Consider the following 15,374-nt stretch of genomic DNA (forward strand, 5'->3'; position numbering starts at 1 on the left):
GCTTTGCCTATTCTTGGTAATAATGAGGGAACCAAACTGGGATTCTCAAGTGGGCATCCCTTTCCCCTTCCTTTTGGCTGCAGGAGCCATTGTTTCCATTCAGGGTGGAAGCACCCAGCAGGGCGTGCATACCAGCTGGATGAGCTATGCCACGTGACCAGACTCAAAATGGCAGACAAGCAGGAAGGAGACAAATTAAAAGGTAAAACAGAAACTGCAATTTAAAAGGAAGCAGTTTCTATTGCAAGAAATTACAAACTGGGCTCTATGGCCATGGCAGTTATGTTACATTGTATCTGTCAACACATACGCTTGGCTATGGTGCCTTAGTAGCATGGTGCTTTTATCTGCTTGCAATAACTTTTTGTTTAATCCATGAAAAGCATTGCTAATCAGATTCATCCAATTTCATATCTTTGAAGCAGTGCAAAGCAGACTTAAGAATTCTTCCCTGGCTGGGAGCCTCCACAAAGAGATGTTCTTCCGAGGATTTGTAATAAGCCATCTTTGTTGCTCTATTGCAGTGACCACCACATGGTCCTCTCCTTCCCTCTTCATCAGCCCCATTTTCACCTTAAAGTAATCCCCACCCCATCTTCTTACTGTAATGTCTGTGACTTCTAATATGTCCTGAGCATTTCTATGCCACAAACAGAGTGGCTTAACAGTCGGCACTGGAATTCAAAACTGAACTAAAACTGCTACTTTTATAGCATGTCTGAGTATTCCAAGAGATTGATGGAGCATTGCTATGATCCACTCTGATTTCTTGTATTTCACTGTAGTGTGCATTCCAGCAATACGGATGTTCCAGAACAGGTAGGAAGGTATGCAGACTAACTCCACAGCAATGAGGTCCAGGAAGAAGAAAAGTTAAGAGAACCGGATCATAGAAATACATAGAGACACAAACCAGGATTCAGACCCTTTGTACCAGTTTAAAGAGCACAAGATGAGGATCACCTGTGAAAGGCAGTACTGAAAAGCTCATGGAGAGGCAGGACAACAAGCAAGTTATGCAGGATTCTATTTGAACAGGAAGGAGAAGCAAAATGGAGGACAGAAAATTCTAAAAGAATCTGTTTACGTAAAAGGCACAAGAAAAAGTGACTTTGACCCAGCAGTGGGTCCCTGCTCCTGTACCTGCTCCACCTACCCAATACCCGTGGCATCAATCAGGACAATAGTTCTTGGACTGCCTCCGACTCCCAACTCCCTCACAATCATTTCCCAAGCACTCTTCTACCCACATGCAAGAGAATGGACAATAAAATGTACATCCCAACGAAAGGCACTTCAAGTGCTACTAAGAAAAGATCTATATTGCCTCTGCTCTTGTACAACTGTCATTTTATATATGTTATATTTTGCATGTCCTGTAAGCTTGTCAGCATGTAAAATAATTTATTGTTGAAATCAAATGTTCTCAGTGATACTATTATTTAATATCAATACATCAGTTCACTCCTCCATCATCTCTCTCACTATTGGCGCACAAAACCCTTATAAAGTCATCCGAAGCATAATCCTGCCACCAGAAAAGAAAAGCACTGCAATAATCCACTCTTCCATAAACCTCCTCACCATACAAAGACAGACAATTTAGGTCTCATACATTAAAACAAATCCAGCTGCATCACAGCATGAAGTGATTCACTATACACTACAAATCCCAAGTTATATTCATTTCACTGTTCCATACTCAATTCCCCATCACCAGTTTGAAAGTGAGTGCACGGAGCATTTCTAATTTATGCAGCATGGCAATTGAAGCCTGTGCTAACAGCCTCAGGTGTGACCACTTGTCTGTCCAGATGTGCATAAATTAATTCCGGTCTTAGCACTGCCTTAGCACTTCACTGTTCATTGACATCATCATCTTTGCTTTCACTTTATGCAAAATGCAGCAGGCCAATACAAATAATCAAAAATTATTCACTGAACATTCATTGCAGGTCAAACACCTCCACCATGGTTCCTGTCTTCCAAATGCACACTCTTAACAACCATCTTCCTGCACCATCCAAGTATATGGTTTAATCTGTGTCTCGTTTGATCAGGCAGAGGTTTATACAGCCATCCTAAAGGGATTGCAAAGGCTCAGCCAGAGTTAAGTGAGGACAGAAATACCATCAACATCAGAGCTGTTCAGTGGGAATAAAGTTCTACTTTGCTTGCCGTTCCTACACAGACATCCATGAACACCCAATGATTCAGAAAGGCCTTTGTCTCCACTGAGGCGTACCTTTTCTCTTAACATACTCCTGGGCAAGAAAGGAGACACAAAATATGCACATGGGATCCATTAACATCCCCTGCACTGCTTAACTCACTTAGTGAGCTCCAGCACATTAATCACTTCGATTTTGTCCCCCACACCCAATGACTCACTGCTGATACATACTGCCCTGCAAACCTCTATCACAACAGCACCCCCATGGACTTCTCAACCCCATGCTGATGCCCAATAATTACCCAGGGCAGACAGTCACCACAGGGCAATCACCACTTGCTTTTCAATGACAAGGAGAGCTTATCCTTGCAGTCTGGCACTACCATTTCAGGGCTAGCTCACCACAGAGATCCAGCAAAATTGTCATCTTCATCCTTAATGAATGCTGCTTTTGCTGTTCTTGAGACCTGGGATGAACAATCTAGTCCCACCAGGCTGTGGTCATGGTCCAGACACAAAAGCACCACTCCACCTGGTGATCAGTTGCAAGCACAGCACAGAGCCACCTACTCAGGCAGTTTGGCGGTGGTTTTGACAGTTGCATCCTAAACACCATGAACTTCTAGAGTTGGTCTCAGTGTCTCAGCAGGTACTGCCTGAACACCCAACCACTATGCCTCACAACTGCTTTCCAAACACTACAGCAGAAACACAGGGGCAAGAGACAAGCTTTTACCCTAGCCTCCATTTTGAAAAAGAGGCTAGGAACTTATGGTGATCATTGAGAGTTTATGGGATTGCCTGGGAAATTTTGGAAGTTTGACCTCTTCTCCCATAATTCTACTGGGCTGTCAGACGGTCTATCAAAATATTTCAGAAGCTACTGCTTCAGGTGGCTACAGAAGGAACTGTAGCAGAGGCACCCAGAAGACCGAGCAACACAGCAGTAGTGTGAATGTGGGGTAAAACTGCTATCAACCTGTACCCCACGGCTAGTGTGGACTCACAGCATTATTGGTACTTACACTTGTGCATTGCTTCAATTACCAACAGTTCAGTTCTCTAGTTTAAACAGGCCTTTGTTTTCAAAGGAGAAAACTCAGGGCTTAAGGGGTTTCCCCACAGATCAATGACCGGTGCAGCCTTGTCTGCGCTAGAAAATTAAGTCATGTTAGAACATGAGCTACACACACTGAAAAGTCATGTTTAACAGGGTTAATAAGGTTGTGCTTTAACATGACTTAATTTTCGAGCGAGAGCAAGAGAATGGAAACCTGCTCTCCATTTGCTTAGTCCTGCGAAGTCTGCAGTGAGAAGAATTTGTCACCAAAATTAAAATGTGAAGTTTTTTTGTTTTTAAGGTTTAACTACTGTTGGCATTGCTGAAGGCAACCATATGGTTGAAATGTTATGCAGGCTGAAGGCTCAAAGAGAATGTAAACGAGTGGCACCCTGTGATTTAATCATAACCATAAGTATTTTATAATCTCATTGGGCTCTCCAGCCAGTGGTGTCACACTATACTACTTTTACTGGTTTTCAACAAGATGGCTACCATCAGAACTATGCGCAGAAATGCCAGCTATAGTTACAAACTTAAAAATACATTTCACAGTCAGCACATTAGTGGTGACAAACTTTTCTTACCCTGTGAACATTCACACTGATAGGCTTAGAAAAAACAGACAGCTCTCTTCATAGGGGAAAAATAGACTATTTAGAAAAAAAATCCATAGTACTACATCCTCCATTTTCTGTATTTCCCTCCTTCTCTTGTTCTTTATCCCTAGAAGCAATTTACAGACAATCAATTTATCTCCACAGCAACCCTGCAAGGTATTTTTCCCTATTTTATAGATGACAAAATAGTCTGTACAGAAATTAAGGCTGATGTTACTAGAGTGGATTTCTGACTCCAGGTATGGGTAAGCAACAGGAGCAGATGAACTCTTGGCACAAAGGTGTGGCACAAAGACCACACATGTATGCAAATAACATTCATAATAAAGAATGAGGGGTGTTACAATTTGAACATGAACTGAGTGTATCATTTTAAAATGCAATAATGCACTTTAAGTGACTAAAATGGCATCTTGAGGTTTCATGTTTCTCTTTCAATGACTTCTACATCAATTTTGCTCAGTTTACTATTTTTAAAAAAAATAGTGTATCTAACTGCCAGCCTTGCAAACTCAGCTGGGGTCATTCCAGTGTATGCATCATCACCAGAAATAAAGATTCTGCAACTGGAATTTTGCTGATAATTTTGTTGATGATAATGAACAAGCCAAAAGAGAATCCAATTCCCTCTGTCATAACTTTATGGGCTCTGCAGGGCTAACAGGAGTAAAAACCTACTTCTGTCATTAAAGTCAGCACCTATGTATGACTCTGAATATGCACAGGAAGCAGCTCTGCTGAGTAAGATGGTCTAGTTTTAGAGTCACTTTTCCGAGCATATCGACTCCTGAAAGTTTCATAGAATTTAAGGGCCAAGTTCTCTTCTTTCACATTAGTACAATCCAGAGAAGAACATATCTATTAGTTACATGGTTTGAAAAGGCAGATTAAACCATGTCCAGTTCCTACTACAGACAATACAAAAGAGACAACCACTTAGCCTGAGAATTAAGCCACTTGAAATGTCTTCTTTGGGAAAATAATTCCACAGAAAAGGGGGTGGGGAGTACTCAGCAATGCTGTGATACTGTCCCCTCTAGATGCACCTATTTTGATAGTTCAGTACTAGTTTTTCCAGGCTTGATACCAATTCACCTGACCTCCAGCATCCTCCGCCTACCCCTTCTGCCTCCCCTAATAGAAGTTCCCTTACCTTGCCATCTCCTCTCTTACTGCCAATGCCCCCCACCATTCCCTTTACACTTCCTCTGCCCTGGCTACCAAAAAAGTATTATTTGCATTACAGTAGTGCCCAGAGAATCCATTTAGGATTAGGGCCCTATTGTGTTAAACTGTGTACAAATAAATTAGAGCACTCAAAATCCCAGGACACCCCAGTCTTGCACTTTGTGACTTGCTTAAATCTGAAGGGATCCATTTCTCACTCAGATATATCTAGGGTTGCCAACTTTGTAATATTTAAATGCCAGACAGTCCAGCAGGAGTGCTGGAACCTCCCCTGCCCCGCCTCTTCCCCCAAGGCCCTGCCCCGCCTCACCCCTGCCCCACCTCTTCCCACCCCCCATTCGCTTCTCTTCCTTCCTCCCTCTGTCAGTTGCTGCTTTCCCCCTCTTCTCACCCCTCTTCTCACACTCCCCTCTGCCTGGGTCAGGAGGGACTCGCCTGAAGTGCCGGGGCTGGGAGCTGCATTTGCCCGGCGCAGGTAGGAGGCTGCACCAGATGAGTACAGGCTGGTGCGGTGATGACCCGGTGCCTCTCCGCCTGCAGTAACCAGACTTTGGGTGTCCGGTCAGTAGAGCTGAGCAGACACTGTCAGGTCACTTTTTCAACCAGACTTTCCAGTCGAAAACCAGACACCTGGTCAGCCTAGATATATCACTCTAGGGCCATATCTATGCTAAGAGCACTTTACTGGTACACTTTAGCAGTGGTTCTCAAACTTACTTGATTGCGGCCTCACCTTCTTTGTATCTGTAGTAGTTTATGTCCCCTCTCCCACGGGCGACTGGCCAGCAGCTGTCTCTCTCCAGCCACCCAGCTCTGAAAGTAGAGCAGAGAGCAGCAGTTGCTGGCTGGGCGCCCAGCTCTGAAAGCAGCGCCGCTGCCAGCAGCTGCAGAGAAGTAAGGGTGGATTGGTACATAGAGCCCTGCAAATCCACAGATATCTGCAAAAATTGTCTGCGGATCACAGTTCAGATGTGGATACACATTTTTGAATCCGCGCAGGGCTCTGTTGGTATGGCATTGCCACCCTTAATTCTCTAAGGCTGCTGGTGGTGGTGCTGCCTTCAGAGCTGGGCGCCTGGCCAGTAGCTGCCACTCTCTGGCCACCCAGCTTTGAACATGCACAAGTTTTTCTTCTTAAAGCTTCTCATGTGCCGCCCCCCCAATACATTCCACACCCCCACCGTTGGAGAACCTCTGCACTATCGCACCAAAGTTCTCCTACTGTGGATGTAGTAGTAGCAGCAAAGCTGCACTTTGCAGCAGTATAACAAAACAGCCCCCCATGAACAAAACAAGCTATGCCGATAAAAGCACAGCTTTGCTGGTACAGCTGTCGCTAAACTAGGGACTTCTGCTCACAGTTATGTCACTCAGGGATCATACCACTTCACATCCCTGAGTGGCACAGCTGTGTCATCAGAAGTCTGTAATGCAGACCTGGCCTCAGAAAGACTTGAAAGCCATGGATTCTGATATGCAAAATCTTAAAGATGGACTGTCACACAGAGAAAGCAACAAACATGAGAATGCTTATAGCAAAAGTAACTGTCCTGCCATTCCACATTTCCACTGCAGCAACTGCAGATATTAGTGCCCAAATTAGAGGTCTTTTGCTACCCAATCCTGAAGTGATCTTACAGTTCAGTACTACTCCCTGAAGGCTGTTTAGAACTGCAACTGGTGCAGACTGCAGCTGCCCACCTGATAAGCAGGATATTGTGCAGGGAGCACATGAATGACATCCATTATCCATGATCTACAGTGGCTTCTCCTGGTGAAGTTTAAGATGTTGAGGCTGACCTAAAAGCCCTGAATGGTCTGTGTCCTGGCTACCTTAGAAACCACATTAATTACTCAAGAAAACCACAGATCAGCAGACATGCTTGAGCAACAGCTCCCTACTTCAAATAGGCAGCCTGACATTTTCAGTGAAGTTTTTGGGACACCAGAACTCACCTCCAAGCACTTCCCCAGATTTCTTGAACTTCAGGATATGCTATCAGGTGCTCTTTTCCTAGGTTTTTCCAGAGGGGATGAGTCAAACAGGATAGGAACAGGGTGAGAGAGAAGAATTTTTATTTGTGGGTATAGCAGGACTGCCTACTTGGCCTGGCTTCGGGCTAGCGACTGACGCAGTTTCTCCTCACTCAGGTTGGATCACCTGACCTTCCAGCTTCGACTGGTTGCTGCAGTGATTTTGCCCTCCAGCTAAATCATTAAAGAAACAAGTCCACCCCTTCCAACATATCCAAATCCAAAACAAACATGAAAGAGTCTTCCACCCCCCACAAGCAGAGTCCAGCCCCTCCTTTCTGAGGGTTTGGCTTCTTTCTTGAGTTCCCCCTGCTCTCTACCAAGCAGATACTACTCCCAGAGCATCCTATTGGAGCATCTCTTCTCCCCCTCCAATTCTACACAGAATTTGTTCTTATCTCCACCCCAGAAGATCCGATGTCACCACATGACTGGCCTGTCATGTGACTTTGCTCATTTATTCAGTGTTGCCAACTCTTGTGATTTTATCCTGGCTCTGGCAACTTTGGGGTGTTTTTTTGCCTGACTCACAAATCTTCTCTCATTCAAAATGGCCACCATCCCCTGTAACCCGTCAATGGGGCTGATGCCAGTAAGATGGCTGCCATTTCCCTACAGTCTACATACATGTGGCAACAAGGCTGCCCTTAATAAAGACGGCTGCCACCTCCCACTGTTTCCAGTGAGATTGGAGTCATGCCCACAGGCAAATGGCTGCCACTCTGTGGGCCAGGGGGCTGGACAGGACACAGGCACTGAGAGGAGAAGCAGTGACACTGTTGAAAGGTGGATGGGGAGGGTGAGGGGAATCAGGAGGCAGATTTAGGAGTTACAGGAGAATGGGGTACAGGGGGAAGGACTGATTCTTGCAAAAGGCTAAACCAATTCCATATTGTTTTACTGTGACATTATGGCTTATATGAATGATTGACATAAAATTTAAAGTTCTTTAATATGTGTATCTGTGACTCATCAACTCTAAAAAGTAAAATAAGTTTTATCTGCAAGTGTGAACCATGATGCATTCATTAGCTCAGTAGTTCTTGAACTACTTATTTCCTTTGATTAAAAATGGGTGGTAAACTAGGAGGGGAGGGAATCAGGACACTAATAGGAAAGGAATGGCAGTTCCCCAGTCTTAAGGGTGAGGAAATGGTAAATGGAGCCTCCATCAGAGCAGCCAGGGAGAGGTGGTGCATTTAAGGTTGACTTTTCAACCTGAAATTATCACACACACACACACTGGCAGATGAGTAAAGAATATTAAAAAATATGATCTGATGGGTTTTTAAATCTCATGATTTTGGGGGCCAATTTCACGATTTCTGATCTCTTGAGATTGAGACCGTTCTCTCCACCTGGATAAGCAGGCTAAATATGTCACAACTGAAACTGGACCGATCTCCCTTTAAAGGGACAGTCACCCAGTGACAGAATATATAAGATACCTAGAATTTGAAAGCTGCTTTTTAATTAAATTGAAAAAAGTAAATCACTGCCTGTTGCCACAGAGAATGAATGTGATGTCACAGACTCAGCCTCCTGGCTTTAGGGTAAGATCAAGCAGGAGAAGACGACAAGGCTGTGAAATTAAAAACACCTATTTTAAAGCAAATGGGTTTGATAATTAGAAAAAAGTGTAGCACAGGGAAATGATTAGGCCATATGGTGGGAAGCGATTTTAAAGGTGAACTGCAAAGCTGTTTTAAATAAATGAAGAAACTACTTAAAATCCCAGCTCGTTAACAGAATGGTATATGTGGAATTAACTCTTCTGTTTTAAAACTGTGCAAAAAAAGAATTAATTCTCCTTTGACTTATTTGCCAAGTCTCTGAGTGGGGGGGGGAGGGACGTTAAAAAAAGTTGTTTCTGATGTTATTACTGAGAAGAGTCAAACTTCTAACACATTTTCAGATGTTTTGCAATTTGCCTTAAAGGGAGATCTATTTATGGGATACAGAACCTTTCCCCTCTAGATCACAGTGTCAAGCAATCCTAGCTAAGCCAGCAGTGACCAACAGTTCATTATTGATGCTGTATGTGTCACTCTTATAACTCTCATAACAAATGGACATCTAGGGATTTTTCCCGTAGAAAGTCAATGGGCCACAATCTGCACTGTACAGGAGTCAAAGCTAATTCTGGTCTTCCCTGTGGGTCATTATGGCCACCGATGCAAGTTGAACTAATAGCAGCCTTGCATGGCTCCCTTAAGGGCTCCTCCGACGCCTAGAATAGCCAGATTATATCAGCCATTCCTGCTGTCTGCCCACATCTACCCCTAGCACATCTCTATATCAGAGACAACGCAGAAAGCTGCCTATATCAGCCCTATGCTGCCTCTGTACTGAGAAAAGAACAGGAGTACTTCTGTACTGAGAGAATTCTCAGGGGACTGTTCCACCACTTTTAAGGCCCCTTTACATCACCAGAGCAGTGGAAGAGGGCTGCAGCAAGGAGACTCTCCCATTATCTTTGTTAACCCAGCTACACCAGTTCTGAAGAAGACTCCACTATGATTTTTTTTACAAGTTTGTGGCCAGTGAAATAAGTAATAAGTTTATAAATCATTTTAATTAAAAAAAAAACTCAGAAAATACTACTTGTGTGTGTTCCCCATCCCCATCTCCGGCAATAAATCAGGACTTTTCTCCCATTTTCTGCAAATAAATAACCAGCCATAGTCATCAGACTCTCATGGTTCTTTAGTAGCCTGTGCAAAGTGAGCTAGGGGGATCTCAGTCCAGACCTTGGCAACATAACTGCTTACATCAAAAAGCCATAATCACAGTTGGTACTAATCTGCAGACACGGAATTGGCTAGGGAGAGTGAATTCTCTTCTCCCCCAAAAAGAGAACCTCTTCCAGGCAGGGCTGAGAGTATAGGAAGCTAGCAAAAAGGAAGAGGAAGAGAGAGAGAGAGAGAGAGAGAGAAATCGGTATTGCCAACACTCATGACTTTATCCTGAGTCTTCCAATATTTGCTGTTTTACCTGGAGCCATGCTGCATGAGAATCTCAGCTTTCATAAAAAAATTACCTTTCCAGCCCTCCAGTTGCAGAGAAAAGCTTGAAAATGTGAGTCATAAAGGCTCACTCAGAAGACAAAAAGAACTCCAAAATCATTCTCGTTTAAAGTGTCAGCATTTTTAAGCCAATCATGATTTTTGGCGGGGAAGGGGGCTGACTCATGTTCTTTGAACACTTGGTGTTGATAATACCAAGTAATCTCTCATTTTGCACCCCAAAATTTTCAGTGAGAAGAGCTGTGAAACATCCAGGGAGATATTCGAGTATGAGAAGGTACTAGCCGCACTCTTTCCACTGCTTTCCCCTTGTGCGAGAGCAATCTCCTGTTACTGGAACCACAACCTATCATCAAAAATGGCCATCCATTTTGATCCATTTCCTACATTTAAAGAGGGAGGGGGACAGAGGAAGGGGCCTTAACCCTTTCTATCTCCTGGGGTTTATTTAATTTATTTATTTATTTAAAGATAAGAGAAAAAGCCCATCCAGGTCCAGTTCAGCATTTTCCTGCAGAAGGGAACTGAGGCTCCCTCTCTCTCCTGCCTTGAATACTCCAAAGTAACCCCCAAACCTCCCACACACATGCGGCAGAGGGAAAGCTCTTGCAGCCCAGAAACACTCCCAGCTGGACAGGGCTGGTATAATCAGGCTGTTTTGTTAAGACTCAGCAAAGGTGACTATTTGGTGTGTCAAGGAAGGTGCCCAGGAGCAAGTTATTTTCATACAGTACACAAGGCTTTAAGGTAATGCAGAGAGCGAGAGCTGGAAGAGAACACTGACAATTTTCCACAAGACTTGCTACCCTCCCCCAGGCTTCCTATAACACACACACACCCCTTATTCCCATAAAGCTCTGTAACCTCTGCTACAAACTCTGCCCTCTTTCTTCACTAGCAATCACAAATTGCCCACAGGCCCATCCTCACCAGCCTGCCTCCCTACAGTCCCCTCTTCCTACCCACAAACTCCTCATAACCCTCTTCACCACCCCCCACAAGCTCTCACAAAATTTCCTGAGCAAGTTCTGCTGAGATATTTTCAGACCACCGTGGGTCAGACCACCCTGCTATCCCCATCCGCAGCAGGGGTCCAGTCATAAACCCGCAACAGGGAACGTGTCACACATGCACACCCACCACTTGTCTGTCAACTTCAAAATCACAGTGGGCGAGGGGAGGGAAGCCTACAGCCAGCAGCGATGTGGCTCTGGGTATGTCTACATTACAGTGGCACAGCTACGGTGCTGCAGCTGTGCTGCTGTAGCACCGGACTGTAAATGCTTCCTACAGCAGCAGGAAGGGTTTTTTCCATTGATTTAGGTCAGTAGTTTTCAACCTTTTTTAATTTGTGTACCCCTTTGGTAATCTTAGACATAGTCTGCAGACCACAGGTTGAAAACCACTAATTTAGGTAACCACCTCTCCAAGAGACAGATCTATTCTAGGTTGACAGAAGAATCCTTCTGTCAACCTAGCTGCATTTATACCAGGTGGTTAGGTTGACCTAACTACCATGCTAAGGGCACAAGATTTTTCACAGCCCTGAGTGACACAGTTAGGTGGACCTGAAAATTTTAGGTGTTGATCAGGCCTCATAGAGGCAGTTTTTAATCTGGACTAAGCTTTATAAAGAAGAGAGAGTTGCCACGCAATCCTTTGCAAAATTCAGAAAAGCATGAAATTTTGGTTTATAAAAGCCTTTCGGGTGCAACAAAAGAAAAATAAAAAGGCAAATCACAACACAAAGATAGACGAGCTAGGTATTAATTACTATTATTAAGCTTTAACTGTTTGTTGATCATTACAAAATTTTAAGTAGCAAATGGAGGTTAAAGGCTGTTGAACGGAGAGACACCCAGTAGCCACATGACTGACAGGAATCCATGCAAGAGGAGTGGAACCATATGGAAAATATCAAGGGAAGGAAAAAAATATCATCCAGCTCTTTGCATAGCTTTCAGCAGCCAGTTTTCCCTCTTACTGTACAGAAACTGCCCTGATTCAAACTTTCTCTCCCGATGCCCCTTATAAAACAGATCAGATCGCATTGCCTCCCCACCCCCATTCCTCCCCTTCTGTTTCTCTATTGGGGAGCAGGATGCTGACATTTTTTTGAAACCAAATGGTAAGAAGAAGAAAGATGAATTCCCAAGGGTTAACTGTACTGGGGCCTGCTTTTCTGAAAACCTCTGTGGTGTGTGTATGCATATGTATCCGTGCACACTTAAGAAAAGGGAAGGTTGCTAAAGAATGTGAAATGTGAGAGCTACAGATTCCCCCATCACCACATCCCTCCTCCTGCCTTCAATAATACATTTCAGCAAACAGTCATTTTTCAAAGCCCTTTCTCGGGGGGGGGGGGAGGAGGTGAAGAGCTCAGGTTACATTTGGGATTTTTTTAAAACCACAACAAACACCACACAACGAAAATTCAAAGAAAAAAAAAGCCAGACCTGCTGTTTCCTTTTACAAGCCATTTATTTCAAACAAACACACAAATTAATGCAGTTTCCCCTTCCTCCAAGCTGTTAAAAGTCTGACAAAAAAAAATCTTCCATATCTAAAGAGCTTTAGTTGTTTTAACTATTTCCAGCTTAATCTGCCCTCCACCCCACCCCCAGCTGATGTTGTTTTCCCCTAGAAACTAGCTTTTAATCGCTCCCACCTCCCATTTCCGCCAGTACAACATCAAAGGCAATATATTTGGGGCAAGGGCTGTAGTATCCTCCTAAGAAAATGAAGCCTGCACATCTACCTCTCCAGACGGTTAGGAACATACACACACTCAGGATAAGCAGAATTTAAGAAAATAAAGAACTGGGGTCGCACCAGCGCAATCGCCTTCCTGCGTTAGTCACTTTTCCTCTGCTGATGACCCTTGGCAAACCAGCCGCCATGTGAAATTAAACAAGCCCCCCCTGGCAGAGTGGTGTAGCCTGAAATGAACACCTCCCCCTACCCTAGAAAGTCACAGCCTTTCTTTGAAAAGGCTCTTACCTTGCAAGGCTTCCTTATTGTCCCATTTTAGCTCCTTTCCTTTTGTGGGGCTTTAGTATATGTATTTAACATTCTTTGTGGCACAAAAAGAAATGGTTACAAATTCTGTCAGGTCATGTGATTGAGTGAGTGGGGTTTTTTTTCTCTCTTTCTCCTTTTTTTTTTTTTTTTTTCTTTCCTTCCTCTCCTCTCTCTCTCTCTCTCTCTTTCTGCTTTTAGGACAATACTCTACAGCCTGGGCTCAATGTGTCAGGCCAGACTGGCTGATGACAGAGAGGAGGAGGAGGAGGAGCTGCTGCTGGCAGGGCCTGGCTCTCATGGCAGCTGGGGCTGGGAGGATGGGGCCTGGAGCTGGTGTTGATTAGGGTTCTGACATCTCATAGTGATGCCTTGAGGAGTAGGAGGAGAGTGTTTTGTCTGATTTCTTTTTCTTTGAATCCTCCCTTTCCTCCTGCTTCCTTCCCATCCTGGGACCAGAAGGAGGGGGTCTGTGCTTTGCTGGGGGACCCTGGCAGGCTCCTCGCAGGCAGCTGAGAGCTGGTTCTCTTCTACACAGCTGAAACCTGTAGTATGAACACTGCAGGCTGAATCAGACTTTTCCCCAGCCTCACCACTGGGCTACTTCCCTCAGTTCTGCTAAGCCTCCCGAGGGCCCTTGCTTTTTCAATTCCTAGGGGAAAGGACCAGATTTAAAAGAGTGGCAAAGATCTCTGTGAATACAAACATCTTAGTGATTCAGCCAGAGTGAACTAATCTGCAACCCTCCTCTGAAAAAGTGCCCAGGTTTTAAATGTCTTTTCATTCTTTTGTCACAGTCGCCTTCACAGATATGATAGGCTCTGTACTCTTAAGGGGGGGGGGCAGCACAGAACCAAAACAGGGTATAGGTTTTGAGGGGTGTAAGCCCAGCAGGGTCAGTTGGCTATGTTTCTCAGGGTCCCATCTGAGCTGAGGGTAATTCAAGGAAACCGAAAGCCTCCTACCTGCACCTGAGTCTAGTGGGGATCAATGTCTACAAAGAGTGGAGCTTTCAAGAAGGAATAGGCTGCTGGCCTAGAAGAAAGAGCAGGGCTTTTTAGACACACAGCTGCTGCTGTTTTTGTATTGCCGTGGTGTTTAAACACTGCTCAGCTGCATGAAGGGAGCGTGAGCAGAGATTTTGCTAGTCTGTCTTTATTTTGGTTGCACCAGAGAAACCTGAAACCCTTGAAGAGGGTTTCCCTGCTACTTTACATAAGATTGCTGCTGTGCTTCAATCCTGCTGCACGGGCATGGGCCTGGACCCTGCCACAGAGACCATAAAACCAAATACCACTATAATGTAAATAAAACACAGTTACATCTTCCAATGGGGAATGGTTTAAAAAAAAGTTCTCTCTCAAACACCATCATAGCTGAGCATTGTGAAACCTAAATGGGAGAGAAAGAAAACACTTTCTTCTGCCGTTTAATTATTTGTCCATTTTAACTGATCCTGCCAGATTCCCTCAGCTATGGAATGGAATTCTGTTCTAGTCTATAAAGATTTTTATGGTGCCCTCATTCCATTGTATCTGAGAAACTTTCAGTAGTGCATTAAGTGATAGGACTAACAGAAGAAGAGCTCTAATTAAGCTTGAAAGTTTGTCTCTCTCACCAACATAAGTTAGTCCAATAAAAGATATTACCTCACCCACCTTGTGTCTCTAATATCCCGAGACCAACATGGCTACAACAACACTGCATACTGACTAATGTAAGGGGACTATTGATCCCTTACTAAAACTTAATGGGGGTTTTTGGTTGACTAGCTCCCAGTACCAAAGGGAAGGGTCAGTGGGAAATCAGAACCCTGAGACTGACATTCCCCAGAGGCAATGGGGACAGTCTAATGCTCCAGGTCAGCCTGATTGACAGGGCGGGCAAGCTAATGAGGGGGTCAAGAGGCCAGGGAGACCCCGTCCTCTGTGTGAGCTGGAATTGCCTGGGCCACAGTGGGGTGAGCTAAGGAGAGAGCAGGAGCCTGAGCTGAGCTGGGGAGCAAATCTGTGGCAAATGGAGCCAGAGGTGCAGCCTGAGCTAGGGAGAGCATCAGCAAGAGCCAGAGAGGCAACCCACGGAGCAGACCTGTGCTGGGAGGAAAGCTGCAGCAAGCCACCAGAACCAGAGGGGCCAGAAAAGCAGCCCAGGGAACTGGAGGCAGAGCACCTGTAGTGCTGGGGCTGGAGCAGTCCAGAGCTACATGTGGTGAGCAGCTGGGGAGAGCGAAGGGAACCCTGGGCAGAGGGCCCCGT

The 15,374-nt window shown here is 44.7% G+C and overlaps 1 protein-coding gene across 1 annotated transcript in view; it reads right to left on the reverse strand.

Moving 5' to 3' along the window:
- The window catches only part of TCF20 (transcription factor 20), a 215,622-nt gene extending 202,364 nt beyond the window's left edge, over positions 1–13,258 (reverse strand). The window contains exon 1 of the mRNA XM_073327262.1: positions 13,102–13,258. The gene's annotated coding sequence lies outside the window, so the exon portion shown is untranslated. The remainder of the gene's footprint in view (positions 1–13,101) is intronic.
- Between the last annotated feature and the right edge of the window lie 2,116 nt (positions 13,259–15,374).

This window comes from Lepidochelys kempii, chromosome 1 (assembly GCF_965140265.1).
Source record: "Lepidochelys kempii isolate rLepKem1 chromosome 1, rLepKem1.hap2, whole genome shotgun sequence".
Lineage (NCBI taxonomy): Eukaryota > Metazoa > Chordata > Testudines > Cheloniidae > Lepidochelys > Lepidochelys kempii.